This window comes from Chiloscyllium punctatum, chromosome 32 (genome assembly GCF_047496795.1).
Source record: "Chiloscyllium punctatum isolate Juve2018m chromosome 32, sChiPun1.3, whole genome shotgun sequence".
NCBI lineage: Eukaryota > Metazoa > Chordata > Chondrichthyes > Orectolobiformes > Hemiscylliidae > Chiloscyllium > Chiloscyllium punctatum.
In genome coordinates, this window is record NC_092770.1 from 26,793,712 (window position 1) to 26,809,175 (window position 15,464).

Consider the following 15,464-nt stretch of genomic DNA (forward strand, 5'->3'; position numbering starts at 1 on the left):
CTGAGTTTCTTCAGCAATTTCTGCTTTGTTTCAGATTTCCAGCATCTCCACTTCTTTGTTCTATTCTAAAGATTGAACCAGACTATTCATAACCATAGTGCTATATATGATCCTTAGATAAGCTTCTTGGCACACAATCTCCATATTTAAGGCATTCTATTTCCATCTTCATAGCATCGCCTTACTATCCTTCCCTCAGTTTATGTGCTGTTGAAATACTCGACCATGTCTTTGTTAACTCTAGATTTTGTTGTTCTAATGTAATTCTGTCAAGTCTCACTTTTCTACCCTCCACAAAATTGAGTTTACACCAAACTCTGATACCCACATCCAAACTCATACTAGCTCCTGCCCACCAATGTGTTACTATGTTGGCTATCAAATAGACAATGCTTCAATTTTAAAATTTTCATCCTTGCTTTTAAACTGCCCATCCTTATATCAGTAATTTCTTTCAACAATAAGAACCCTAAATGTCCGCAAACACTGCAAATTCTAACCTATTTATGCTTCTTAATTTTAATTGCTACATCATTAGCTGCCATGCCTTCAACTTTCTAGCCTCTAAGTTTTGACATTCCTCCCAATATTTTTCCTCTGTGGTCCTCTCCCTCCTTTTAGCCACTGTTTAAAGCTCATCACCTGGCCTAAGACTTTATGCCTTTAGGTGGCATGGTCTTTACTTTTGTTCCATAAAACTTCTATAAAGCATTTTGAAACAAATCCTTATAGTAAAGGTATAATCCAGAGGAAAGGCAGCCTCAACAACTTAATATGAAGACTGATGGTCAATAATGAATTGTTTCAGTTCCAATGATGGGCTAAAAACTGTTGTCTTTTAATTCATAAAAGCATCTCAACAACAATTCGTTGAGATGCTTTTATGAAATAAAAGACAACAATTTTTTAGCCCATCATTGGAACTGAAACAATTCATTATTGACCATCAGTCTTCATATTAAGTTGTTGAGGCTGCCTTTCCTCTGGATTAGTACAGTGACATGATTAAACATTTAAAATATGTGCTTCACAAAAAGGGAATCAATAAAGAGAAACAATATCAGTACAGCTCCATAACTTTAAGAAGGTTTAATGTTTTAAAGTTGGTATATAAATGCAAGTTATTCTTATCCTAAACCAAGTTTTAATTTTATCATTTAATAGGTGATGAAAAGCTATTTCAATGCACAAAATCAGAACAGCTACTATTAGTATTACAATTTCTAGATATACAGAGATTTCAAAGCAGGGCTCAACTTTCTTAAAATACCTGCATAACCCTTTTGCTATGAAAAACATATGCATGAGTTAGAAAATACATTGAAGCATGAACATTTAACTTGAGCATGAAATTGCAAGAATGAAAATTGAAGCAAATAATTACTTCTATTCAAGATATGTGATATTTATATACATATTTAACAATATTCATTATATTTGTTCACAAATTTGTTCACAAAGCTACAGAACAGAAAGATTTGAGCATCCTCATCCATGAATCACAAAAAGCTAGCATACCCCAAGTTCAACATGTAAAAGAGGAGGCAAATTAAATGTTGTCCTTTATGTCAAAGGGAATGGAGTATAAAAGGAGGAAGGCTTTGCTAAAACTGAAATTATTCAACTGGAATACTGAGAAGAATTTTGGGCCTCTTATCAAAGGAAAGATGTACTGAAATTGGAGGCAGTCCAGAGAAGATTCTCTTGGCTTATTCAGGTATGGAAGGATAGTCTTATGAGAGGTTGAGTAGAATAGGCCTGTACTCACTGGAATTTAGAAGAATGAGAGGCAACCTTATTGAAGCATCCAAGATTCTTGGGAACTTGATAGGGTAGATGCAGAAAGGTTGTTTCCCCTTCTGGGAGAACCTAGGACCGGAGGGCATAAGATCAGTAGGATAAACAGCTGGTTTGCAGAGTGATGCCAACACATGGGTTCAATTCCCACTATGGAGGAAGTTACCATTAGGGATTCTCCTCAACCTTTCCCCTTGCCTGAGGTGTGGTGACCCTCAGATTAAACCACCACCAGTTGTCTCTCTCTCTCTAATAAGAGAGCAACCCTATAGTACTATGGAAACTTTACCTTTATTAAAACCAGTCTATGATAAAATTCAAAAATATATTACCTATGCCAAATGAATCTCTACAATCAAATGTTACAACAGAGGAGGTAGGCCTGTGGCTATTATATATATCAGTATCACAACAAGATATTGTCAGCACTACAGTTTTGGACCAGCCAAAATGCCAGGATAGTTGAGAAACAATGTCTATTTGCCAATAATCTAAATTGGGCCAAGCCTAATCTAAGAGTGACAAAAATCTTGCCAAATGAGATTTATCCAGTTGGCTTGAGTGAAAGATCTTTAATAGAGTTGTGGCAAGTCTTCATGATGCCTGTACCAACCTGTGCCTGATAATTTTTGTATCACTGAAAAGACTTGTTGCAGCATTGGTATGATTCTGTGCTGTCAGAAATTTCCGGCTTTAATTCACTTCCTGTTCAGTGTTAATTCAGGGCTCAGTTCCAGATCTCGTTTTCAGCAGCAAGAGCTAGTCGATAGCAAGGCTTGCGCTGACAAGTGGCAAGTAACATTCACACCACAAAAATACCAGGCAATAATCAACTCCAATAAGAGACAATCTAACCACCACCACTTTGTATTCAATGGGGTTACCATCAATGAAACTCTCACTATCATCCTTGCAGTTACCATTGACCAGAAACTCAGCTAGACTCGCCACATAAACAGGGTGGTCAAAAGGGCAGGTCAGAGGCTAGAAATGCTGCAGTGTGTAACTCACTGACTCCCCAGACCTATCCACCATTTACAAAGCACAAGTCAAGAGGAATACTCCCCACTCGCCTGGATGGATACAGCTCCAACAACACTCAAGAGGCTCAACACCATCCAGGACAGAGCAGACAGTTGATTGACACCATATCCACAAGCATTCATTCCCTCCTCCACCGAAGCTCAGTGCAGTGTGTACTATCTAAAAGATGCACTGCAGAAATTTACCGAAGAACCTTAGACAGCTCCTTCCAAATCCATGACCACTTCTATCTTGAAGGACAAAGGCAGCAGATAAATGGGAGTACCACCATTTGCAAGCTGCCCTCCAAGCCGCTCACCATCCTGACTTGGAAATATATCACTTTTCCTTCACTGTCACTGGGTCCAAATTCCAGGAATTCTCTCTCAAAGGGCATTGTGGGTCAACTTATAGCATGTAGACTGTGTTGGTTCAAGAAAGCAATTCACCACCACCTTCTCAATGACAACTAGGGATGGGCAATAAATGCTAGCCATCCAGCAATACCCACATCCCACGAGTGAATAAAAATAAATTCAGGTAGAAGGTTAGGCACTGGGAAGGAAACAAGAATTAGTCATGTTTCCAGTAGCTCCTATTATAAAGTCTGTGGATATCAGAAGGGAAACAAAATTGAAGTTGGCTGCCTCGGTATCGTCCATGGCAAATTGATATCCAACACTTTCCACTGAGACTTTATGAGTGGCATTGCCCATTCTGGACAACAGCCCAAAAGATTGAACTATTGACAATTTGAATGTTTTTAAAGCTAGTTCAAATTTGCTTGGGCTAATAACTGGATGAGAATGCCTCCCCTGTGCTGATTCCATCATATAGATACTCTGATCAGGCTCATTCTACAAGATCATTCCCAGAAACCACACACATGCATGTTCAACATCAATGCTTACACCTGGCACACAAAAGCTGCTGCAGCTGTAGATCTTAAATGTATATGAGTCCAAAAATTCTATAATAAATACCAGAAGTAAGGTTTATATATCATCTTATTCCAGTCTATGGAATTATTCCAGAATCTGTTACTCACTGATACTCTGCTCCTTATATACAGCAGTCAAAATGCTGATCAAATGTTATTTGAATATGTATTAAGTCATAAGTATATTCCTGGATAGTTCATAAAAATAAAGAACAAGTTTTTTTTTCATGTTCCTCTATCAGAAACATTGTTATGAGATACCAGTTCCTGATACCACTGCTTCTAGTTACACTATATTGCTGACATTGAATATACAAAAAGATTGATTGTGGGACAATATTGAAAAAAAAATCCCTTCTAACCAATGACAACATTTTCTGGTACAAGCATGTGAAAGTACATATCTGAATGATATTCCATCAGAACAAAGTGCTCATTCCTGTTTGGGAGTCACGGAGTGCTAATTCCACTCAACCTTGCAAATTTCTGTGGTAGGAGCGAATGCTGTTGAAATCAAAGCAGCATTTGGCTTAGTGTGGCATCAAGAAACCCCAGAATGGCAATAAGATACAGGTAGAACTGAATGTAGTTCAAAGGATAAAGGGTAGTTGAAGGCCAATATTCTCTGCCTCAGCCTGAATTGCAGCACTTCTCAGGATAGTATCCAACGTCAAACTCTAAAATAACACAAAAAACTGCAAATGCTGGAGCAATTGCTGGAGAAATTCAGCAGATCTGGCAGCATCTGTAGACAGAAAACAGAGTTAATGCTTTGCCTCCACTGACTCTTTTTCAGAACTATGGTAATTAGTTAAAACTGGTATGTATGCTGAAAACAGGGCACTGAAGAGGAGGGGTGACTTTTTAACCTCCGGGCTTTGTCTTCACTTATCACTAACTACTTTACCAACCCCCAACCCTTGTCATAAAGTCATAGAGTTATAGAGATATTCAGCACAAAAACAGACTCTTTGGTCCAACTCGTCCATGGCTACCAGATATCCTAAACTAATCTAGTCCCATTTGCCAGCACGTGGCCCATATCCCTCTGAACCCTTCCTATTTATGGACACATCCAGATAGTTTTAAATACTGTAATTCTACCAGCCTTCACCACTTCCTCCGGCAGCTTATTCCATACATGCACCACTTTCTGTGTGAAAAGGTTGCCCCTTCCTTTTGCCCCTCTCACCCTAAACCTATGCCCTCTATTTCTAGACTACACCACCCTGGAGATATAGACCTTGTCTATTTACCCTATCCATGCCCCTCATGATGTTATAAACTTCTATAAGGTCATCCCTCAGCCTCCAATGCTCCAGGGAAAACAGCCCCATCCTACTTAGCCTCTTTCTATAGCTCAAACTCTCTAATCCTGGCAACATCCTTGTAAATTTTTTCTGAAACCTCTCATGTTTCACAACATCCTTCTGATAGAAGGGAGACCAGAACTACACACAATATTCCAAAAGTGACCTAACCAATGTCCTGCACACCTGCAACATGACCTCCCAACTCCTGTACTCAATACTCTGACCAATAAAGGAAAGCATACCAAACACCTTCTTCACTATCCTATCTACCTGTGACTCCACTTTCAAGAAGCTATGAACCTGCATTCCAAGATCTCATTGTTCAGCAATACTCCCTAAGACCTTACCATTAAGTGAATAGGTCCTGCTAAGATTTGCTTTTCCAAAATGCAGCACCTCACATTTATCTCAATTAAACTCCATCTGCCACTACTCAGACAACTGTCCCATCTGATCGAGATCACTTTGTAATCCTAGGTAACCATCTTCGCTGTCCACCACACCTCCAATTTTGGTGACATCTGCAAACTTACTAACTGTACCTCCTAAGCTCACATCCAAATCATTTATATAAATGACAAAAAGTAGTGGACCCAGCACCGATCCTTGTAGCACTCCACTGGTCACAGGCCTCCAGTCTGAAAAGCAACCTCCACCACCACCCTCTGTCTTCTACCTTTGAGCCAGTTCTGTATCCAAATGGTGAGTTCTCCTTTGGATCCTCCTTAACTAACCTTGCCAACCAGTCTCCCATGGGGAACCTTTTTGAATGCCTTACTGAAGTCCACATAGATCACGTCCACTGCTCTGCCCTCATCAATCTTCTTTGTTATTTCTTCAAAAAACTCAATCAAGTTTGTGAGACATGATTTCCCATGCTCAAAGCCATGTTATGATCCCTAATCAGTCCTTGCCTTTTGAAATACATGTACATCTTGTCCCTCAGGATTCTTTCCAACAACTTGCCCACCATCGAGGTCAGGCTCACTGGTCTATAGTTCCCTGGCTTGTCTTTACCGACCTTCTTAAACAATGGCACCACGTTTGCCAACCTCCAGTCTTCTGACACCTCACCTGTAACTGTTGATGATACAAATATCTCAGCAAGAGGCCCAGCCATCACTTCTCTAGCTTCCCACAAAGGTCTAGGGTACACCTGATCAGGTCCTGGCGATTTATCCACTTTTATGTATTTCAAGACATCCAGCACTTCCTCCTCTGTAATATGAACATTTTTCACGATGTCGCCATCTATTTCCCTACATTCTATATCTTCCATATCCTTTTCCATAGAAACACTGATGCAAAATACTCGTTTAGTGTCTCCCCATCTCTGCCACCTTGTCATATAAAGGCCATCTTGTGATCTTTGAGGGGCCCTATTCTGACCCTAGTTACCCTTTTGTCCTTAATGTATTTGTAAAAACCATTTGGATTTTCCTTAACTCTATTTGCCAAAGCTATCTCATGTCCCCTTTTTGCCCTCCTGATTTCCCTCTCAAATATACTCTTCCCAGGGAATGTCCATCTCCAACAAGAGGGAATCAAATTATTGAACTTAATGACAACTGCCTTCGAAGCAGGGATGTTAGCCATCAGCGTGTTTTGAGAAGATTTGTAGCACAGGTTGAGGTTGTAGGTGTAGGTTTGCTCGCTGAGCTGGAAAGTTCATTTTCAGACATTTTATCACACTACTAGGTAATATCATCAGTGAGCTCATGATGTTCCAGCTCAGCGAGCATACCTACATCCATGTTACCCACTGTTCCACAAGAAGTCAGTTCAATGGATAGATCTGCAACTAATTGGCAAGAAATTGATTCCATCCAAAGATTAAATGTCATGTGTGAAGCAGGTAAGAATGAAGAAATGCAACAATGAAAGCAGTTAGTCAGGTTCATCAGTTTATATGTAGAAACAATAAGTAATTTCAGTAGGGTGTATTCCTTTGATGCCACAGTATTGCACAAGGTACATTTCTAACTCATACAAAATTAAAAACTGATACAAGTTGACCTCAATAGCACTGAGATCTTGTTTGACAGGCGCATCAAGATGCAGTAATTATACAATATTGAGGTGCAAACAAAAGTAGTTTCTCAGCATTATGTTCCATACTCCAAACACACCTGAAAGTCACTTTCTCTGGCATTTCTGGTGATAATCTAGAACCATATTAAACCTCTTGCAACAGTTAATAAGGGGCTCATATCTGTTTTAAGGCCCATTGTAGAGACTAATCAGGACAAAAGCAGGCATTGATTAATTGGTCCGTAATGGACTAAGCAGCACTGAGGAATGACTGGAAGTCACTGCTGAGTAGGTGCATGTACTTAACATAGAGTTGGAAGGAACATTGGTGCCCTTGGCCAGTTAGTACCATGCAGATCACTGTTAGCCTGAATTTTACCCTTTTCTATTCCTTGAGACACTTTTCACAATGAGTTACTTCAGGGTGGCAACTGACCCACAATCATAGGAGCACCATAATTTCGAACAAAAACAGAAATTGTTGGAAAATCTCAGGTGTGGCAGTGACTATGAAGAGAAATCTAAGTTAACATTCTGGGCCCACTATCCCTTCTTCAGAACCCAAAATATGAACTCTGATTTCTCTCCTCAGATTCTGCCAGTCCTGCTGAGATTCTCCAGCAATTTCGGTTTTTGTTTCATATTTTCAGCATCTGGAATTACTTTGACCAAAATGTCAAGTTGCATTTGGAATTTTGACCGGAACTTGCAACAAATGTTAAGATGACATCAGAGGTTCGATTTCTGGTGATCTTTACGTAGCATCTCTCAGAAGCAAAGAGATGAGATTTGTGTGCCTCTTCATTCAAGGCAGAGTTAATCTTTATGACCATATTAAAAGCTGAAATTGAGATCAGTAACAATACATTTGATGGCCAAGTGAAAATAGTGCTTCGTCACCAATCACAGAACATAAACCCAAATTACATTTATAAATCAGCTTTCACTGTCCCAGTACATTCTAATGGGTGGGAAAATGATGGCCTAATGGTATTATCGCTGGACTGTTAATCCAGAGACCCAGGTAATGTTCCAGGTACCTGCATTCAAATCCTACCACTGCAGGTGGAAATTGAATTCAATAAAAATCTGGAAAGAGTCTAATGACGACCATGAAACCATTGTTGATTGTCAGGAAAAAATACCCTAAACGAAGGAAACTGTCATCCTTATCTGAGCTGGCCGACATATGATTCTCAACCCACAGCTATGTGGTTGATTTGTAACTGCCATCTGGGCAATTAGGGATGAGCAAAAAATGCTGATGTAGCCAGTGATGCTCTCATAGTGTAAGTTAACAAGAAAAAAAATTCCAAAGTATTTTACTGCCAGTTTTGATTTATATTTGAGGTACAACCACTGCTTCCAGGGAATCAACCAATTTTACACAAAATAAAAACCCACAAACACTCAGGAGGTAGATGAGCAGTAATGTTTTTTCGCTACTTTTGTGGAGGGAAATTCCAGTAATCTTCTTGAAATAGTGTCACAGAATCATGGTATACTGGGGCAGCATAGTGGCTCAGTGGTCAGCACTGCTGCCTCACAGTATCAGGAACCCAGGTTCAATTTTAGCCTTGGGCACGCATCTGTGTGGAGTTTGCACATTCTGCATGGGTCTCCTCCCACAGTCCAAAGATGTGCTGGTTAGGTGAATTGGCCATGCTAAATTGCCCATAGTGTTAGCTGCATTAGTTAGAAGGAAATGGGTCTGGGTCGGTTACTCTTTGGAGGGTCGGTGTGGACTTGTTGGGCTGATGGGCCTGTTTCCACACTGTAGGGGATCTAATCTTTATCAGCTACATATCGAAATACTATGAGAGGTCCGTTGAGACCTTTTTTTGACATCTGGAGCAACAAGCCTCATTTTCCATCTAAATGCTGAACATCAAGGAAAGATTCTAGTCTAGACAGTGGGATGTCTATGAAAAGGATTTTGCTTGTTGTCTGCCTCATTAATTGCACATCGCACCTCATGAGTATGAAGCCTCCTGTTCTTTCACTTGTTGCGAGGGATCAAGATGCTGAGAATTCAAGACATAAGAGTCAAAGCTGTGACTCTAGCTCACTGCTTGCTCTTTGGGACCGCCATCTGAGACACCCTGCAACAACAGCTCAAGGCACAATCCAGGCCATCAGATGCACTTACTGCTGCCACTGCCACAACTCCCATCCCTCCCAAAGCAATGGACACTGACATTCACCAACTGCCAGCCTCTCAGGATCCTCATGGCACATTTCCGATTCACATTTAAAATGGTCCTACACTTCACTGATGCATTTTGACACGCACCAGGAACTAACATTAGATTACTCACATTGTGGAAACAGGCCCACAAGCCCACACCGACCCACAACCCACCCAGACCCATTCCCCTATATTTACCCCTTCACCTAACACTACAATTTAGCACGGCCAATTCACCTAACCTACAGACTTTGTGGGAGGAAACCAGAGAACCCGGAGGAAACCCACACAGACATTGGGAGAATGTGCAAACTCCATACAGTCAGTCGCCTGAGATGGGAATTGAACCCGGATCTCTGGCGCTGTGAGGCAGCAGTGCTAACCACTGTGCCACCGTGCCACCCACAAAATGCAGCTACGAGAATAATTTGGCACCGTGACAGGTACCCAGCTCACAATTGTACCAGGCTGTATCTCAGGAATACTTGTTGGCTCACTCACCTACAGATTACACAAATGCTCATTGTTTATTTCATGTTTGCATAAATCCTAACCTTACCCCAACTACCAGGCTCATATTACTGGCCAGAGTATTGAGTACAGGAGTTGGGAGGTCATATTGCAGCTGTACGAGACATTAGTTAGTCCACTTTTGGAATATTGCATGCAAATCTGGTCTCCTTCTTATAGGAAAGATGTTGTGAAACTTGAAATGGTTCAGAAAAGATTTACAAGGCTGTTGCCAGGGTTGAAGGATTTGAGCGATAAGGAGATGTTGAATAGGCTGGGGCTGTTTTCCTGGAGCGTCAGAGGCTGAGGGGTGACCTTATAGAGGTTTATAAAATCATGAAGGACATGGATAGGATAAATCGACAAAGTCTCTTCCCAGGGGTGGGGGAGTCAGAACTAGAGGGCATAGGTTTAGCGTGAGAGAGGAAAGATATAAAAGAGACCTAAGGGGCAACATTTTCAAGCAGAGGGTGGTACTAGTATGGAATCAGCTGCCAGAGGAAGTGGTGGAGGCTTGTTCGATTGTAACATTTAAAAGGCATCTGGATGGGTATATGAATAGGAAGGGTTTGGAGGGATATGGGCGGGTGCTGACAGGTGGGATTAGATTGGATTGGGATTTCTGGTCAGCATGGACAAATTGGACCGAAGTGTCTGTTTCCATGCTGTACATCTCTATGACTCTTCCCGTTTAGCACAGACAGAAAACTAGGAAGTTTAGAAACTACAACAGTACAGCACAGGAATAGGCCCTTTGCCCTATCATGTCTATGCCAACCATGATGCCATTCTAAACTAATTCCATCTTCCTGCACATGCTCCATATTGCTATATTTCCTACCTGTTCATGTGTCTCTTAATAGCTCTTAAAAGTTGCTATTGTACTGCTTCTACCCCTTCCCTGGCAGTGCAGTTCAGGCATCGACCACCTTGGCTCGCACATCTCCTTTAAGCTTTCCCACTCTCATCTTACTCCTATCACCCCTAGTATTTGACAGTTCCATTCTAGGAAAAAGACTTTGACTATCCACCCTACGCATGCCGATCATAATTTTTTCTACTTCTATCAGGTCGCCTCCCAGCCTCCAATGCTCTATCTAAAACAATCCAAGTTTGTCCAATCTCTCCTTGTAGCTAATGCACTCCAGGCAACAACCGCCATCCTATCCAAAGGCTGAACATCCTTCCCACAGCGTGGCAACCAGAACTGCACACAATACTCCAAATGTGCCTAAGGTTTTATGCAGCTGCAACATGATTTGCCAACTTTTATACTCAATACTCCAAACAATAAAGGCAAGCATGCCGTATCTTTCTTTACCACCATAACAACTTGCTTTGCTTTTTTCAGGGACCTATGGTCATGTCATTTACTGCATACATTCCTCTTTCATTTGACCTCCCAAAATGCATCACCTCATACTTGTCCAGATTAAACTCCATCTGTTATTTTTCCACCCAACTATCTAATTGATTTATATATTGATGTATCATTTGACAACCTTCCTCACATTCCATAACTGCATCAATTTTCATGTTGTCTGTAAACTTACTGAACAGACCTCAAACATTTTCATCCAAAACATTTACATTTCTATTACAAACAACAGAGGTTCTCACACTGACCCTTGTGGAACATTGCTGGTCACAGGTCTGCAGTCAGTAAATCACCCATCCACAATTACCTTCTGTCTTCTACGACCAATCCAATTTTGTATCCAATTTACCAATTCACCATGAATCCCATGTGAATTTATCTTGTGGGCCAGCATACCATGAAGGACCTTATCAAATGCTTTCATAAAGTCCATGTAGACAACATCCACTGCCCTACCCTCATCAACTGTCTTTGTTGCTTCTCCAAAAAACTCAATCAAATTTGTGAGACAAGACCTCCTCCACACAAATCCATGCTGACTATCCTGACAAGCCTATTTGTTTGTAAATCCTTTTCCTAAGAATCTTCTCCATTAATTTCCCAACCACTAATGTAAGGTTTATTGGCCAATAGTTTCCTGGATTATGCCTGTCGCCCTTTTTAAACAAAGCAATAACATTTCTATTCTCCACTCTTTCGGGACATCACATATGGCTTAAGAGAATTAATAGATCTCTATCAAAGTCCCAGCAATCTCTTCCCTTGGCTTACTCAGGAATCCTAGGATTCATCCTATCAAGGGACTTACCAACTTCATGCTTTTCTTTCTTAATATTGACATGGCCTAGAATATCAACATATCCCTCTCTCATCTTATAATCATCTATATCCTCTTCTTGGTGAATACTGAAGTGAATATTCATTAAGAGCCTCACCCATTTCCTCTGGTTCTGTGCATTTCCCCAGCCACTCTCCTGTTTCTAATATATGTACAAAGTTCATTGGGATTTCCCTTAATTCTACTTGCCAAGGACATTTCATGGACTCTTTTAACCCTCCTAGTTCCTTGTTTAAGTTTTTTTCCTGCTTCCTTTATGTTCCTCAAAGGCCTTGCCTGATTTCAGCTTCCTAAACCTCATATATACTTTCTTTTCCTTTTTGACTAAACTTTAAATGCCTCTTGTCATCCAGAGGTCCTGAATTTTGCCATCCTTATCTTTCAATCTTACCTTTCAAGGAACACGATGGCCCTTACCTTTATTCAACTGGCCTCTAAAAGATTCCCACATGTCAGAGATAAAAATGGAAATTGATGGAAAAGCTCAGCAGATCTGGCAGCATCTGTGGAGAGAAAGCACAGTTAATGTTTCGGGTTGAGTCACCCTTCCTCAGAACTAATGTGGATGTCACATGTGGATTTATCTTGAAACTACTGCCCTCAATCTAACTTCTCCAATTCATGTCTACCATTGTCGTAATTAGCTTTCTACAATTTAGCACTATCGTTAAACCTATGGAATTATGATCACTGTTCCCAAAATGCACCTCTGCTGAAATTTTGATCACCTGGTGGGCTCAATCTCTAATACCAGGTGTATTACAGCCTGTTCCCTAGTCGGATAGTCTACACATTGTTTCAAGTGGAAGCACTTAACAAATTCTGCCCCTTTTAAGACCCTGGCATTAAGAAAGTCCCGGTCAAGTTTGGGGAAGTTAAACTCACACACTACAACAACCCTGTTGTTCTAACATCTATCCATGATCTCCTTATACACTTGTTCTTCTTTCTCCCACATGTTCATGGGAGGCCTACAGTACCTCCCCTCAACATTCAACAATACTACCATCACTGAAACTCAATCATCATCTTCATGGTTACTGTTCACTTAACTGACCATATAAATACAGTCTTGTGTAGACACAACTCCTGTCTCCCCAAAGCCTGTACGCCACTTACAAGACACCAGTCAGGAGTATGCTTTTCAGTAACTTTGGATGGTCCAAAGTACTTTATAGCCAATGATGTGTTTTTGAAGCAGGCATATGTCTGGAGTGTGATTTAATGCTTTTCACATAGCTGTATGTCAGCTGCTTCAAAAACTCTCAAGACACTCAATGCTATCAAGGATGTAGTGGCTACTTTTGTTTGTAACCCATCTACCACCTTAACAATACTCCTTACAGCATTAGTGTGTTAGCAGTGTATACCATGCAAGTGATGCACTGCAGCAAATTGCCAAGACTCCTTCAATGATACTTTCCAAACCTGCAACTTCCATCACTTAAAATGATAAGATCTGTGGCCACATACATTACATGGAAATTTTCCTCCGAGGTTTGCATCATTTTAATTTTGAACACGATTGCCTTTCTTTCAATATTGCTGAGTCAAAATCCTAGAACACCATCTTTTACAGCACTATAGATGTACAGCATTTTGTTTTCATGATTCAAGAAATCTGCTCAGAACCACTTTTTTCAGGAAAGTTACAGAGAAACAAAAAATGCTGATTTTTTTTTTCCAGTGACGTACATATCCAACAAACGAATGGAAGAAATGAACAAAAGAAGATGCTACAATTGTAAAAAACGTGCACTCTGACTGTGCCTCTAAAATACAGTGTTAAATACAGAGTTCATGTTTGTACCCCCATGTAAAAGAGGACTCTCATGTCAAGAAAACTGAGATCATTTCAGATCCTTTGATTTCATTGATCAAAGTGGACTTCTTTGGTCAGTCTTGTCATAACAGGAAGTTGTGAGCACTGTGGCATCATGTTACCCACAGATTTGGCATGATACAATGCAATGCTTGCTTGTGGTTACCAAAATTAAGTCACAACAAACTAGAAATGTTAAAATGCTGCCAAAAAGAAAATAATGAATGCATCCAGAAATCACATCTGGAAGTTTCAGAGAATCTATATTATTATTGTTCAATTTTGCTTCATTCTTTTCTCTGCTTTTCTATAATTAATTTGGTGTTTTAGTATTATATTTTCATGAATTCTTTTCAAATAATAAATATAAACTTCAGAATGCATACCACAGAAGCTTGGTGAAACAGAAAGCTGATGAACTAATAAATCTTATTCTTTGTGATGCCCTGAATGTTCACTACTCTGACACCTCAATAAGGAAAATTCCCAATCTTGCTGAATCCTCTAATGGAAAGCAGTACTAAAGGTGGAAAATAGTTGCACAAATGTTCATAATCTGCAACTGAGTCAGAACTTCATTTTACTATTCACTATGCTACTGGACTCAGAATCAAATATCATCAACAATATATATATAATATATATAATAAAATATTTTATGTAGAAAATTGTCCTTCATCACAAATATATAAAAAATGGGCATTGAAACAAAGGGGTGAATCTTAGCAATAGTTATAGTAATTTACTGTTAAAATGTGTTGATGAAAATACAGTAAAATGTGTATAAGTTGCCATAAGCCAGGGCCATTTTAATAACATCAGTTATAAAAGGAAATAAATCATACAAAGTTAGGACAACTTCATTTCTTATTCCATCTACAGCTTCTTCATTTCCTAAGTAGCTACAGGATGCTGCCACACTCTGCAGCTGCCAAAGCTGTCCCTGAGACCACAACATCAAGGAGGAAGCATGCCACCCCACTGCCACTGACCAGACCCAGAATGTCACCTCTGCCAAAGCTACCTCATCTCTGCTGATATTCCAGCCACCGCTATAGCCAGGAGTCTGTCCCCAACTCTTGACTGGTTTCATCTCAACTTCCAAGAACCGATTGACAGAGCAAATTAACTCCCTCGGACCAAGAGATCATTCACTGTGCCATCATTGCAGATACCACCAAAACATCAGAGGAAAATAACTGACCCCAATTCATTGACGTTCGAACAGTTGTTTGAGCCACAATCACTGAGGCCACGAGGAGTGGACACTGCTCAACAACTCCCTGCAACCTCTCTCCGCCACTGCAGCTGCAGAATTTGATTCAAAAGTTAAGTGAAGCAAATAAAATCTAAAACAAAAGGGGGATGCGGGAACAGACGGGCTGGGAGCCAGAACACCTCCTGCCATGCTGCATCCACCATCTTGTCATATCAATTTTGCTTTTTTTTTGGCTAAGTGTCACTTTCAACCATTATTCAGAAAGTTTTTTGCAGTGAGGCCAAGTGACTTTTCTCACAGTATGTTATGTCATTAAATACCAATCCCACCTCCATGCTCCATTTTGCCACACTATATCCCAGTTGAACTTTCCACTAACTGGCTATCCACTGATAGACCATCATG

General features: G+C 40.3%; 1 long non-coding RNA gene across 1 annotated transcript in view; it reads left to right on the forward strand.

The window, feature by feature from the left end:
- LOC140457789 (uncharacterized) overlaps positions 1 to 15,052 on the forward strand; it is a 43,854-nt gene extending 28,802 nt beyond the window's left edge. The window contains exon 3 of the long non-coding RNA XR_011953360.1: positions 14,723 to 15,052. This is a non-coding gene — a long non-coding RNA (uncharacterized lncRNA). The remainder of the gene's footprint in view (positions 1 to 14,722) is intronic.
- The last annotated feature ends 412 nt before the right edge of the window (positions 15,053 to 15,464 follow it).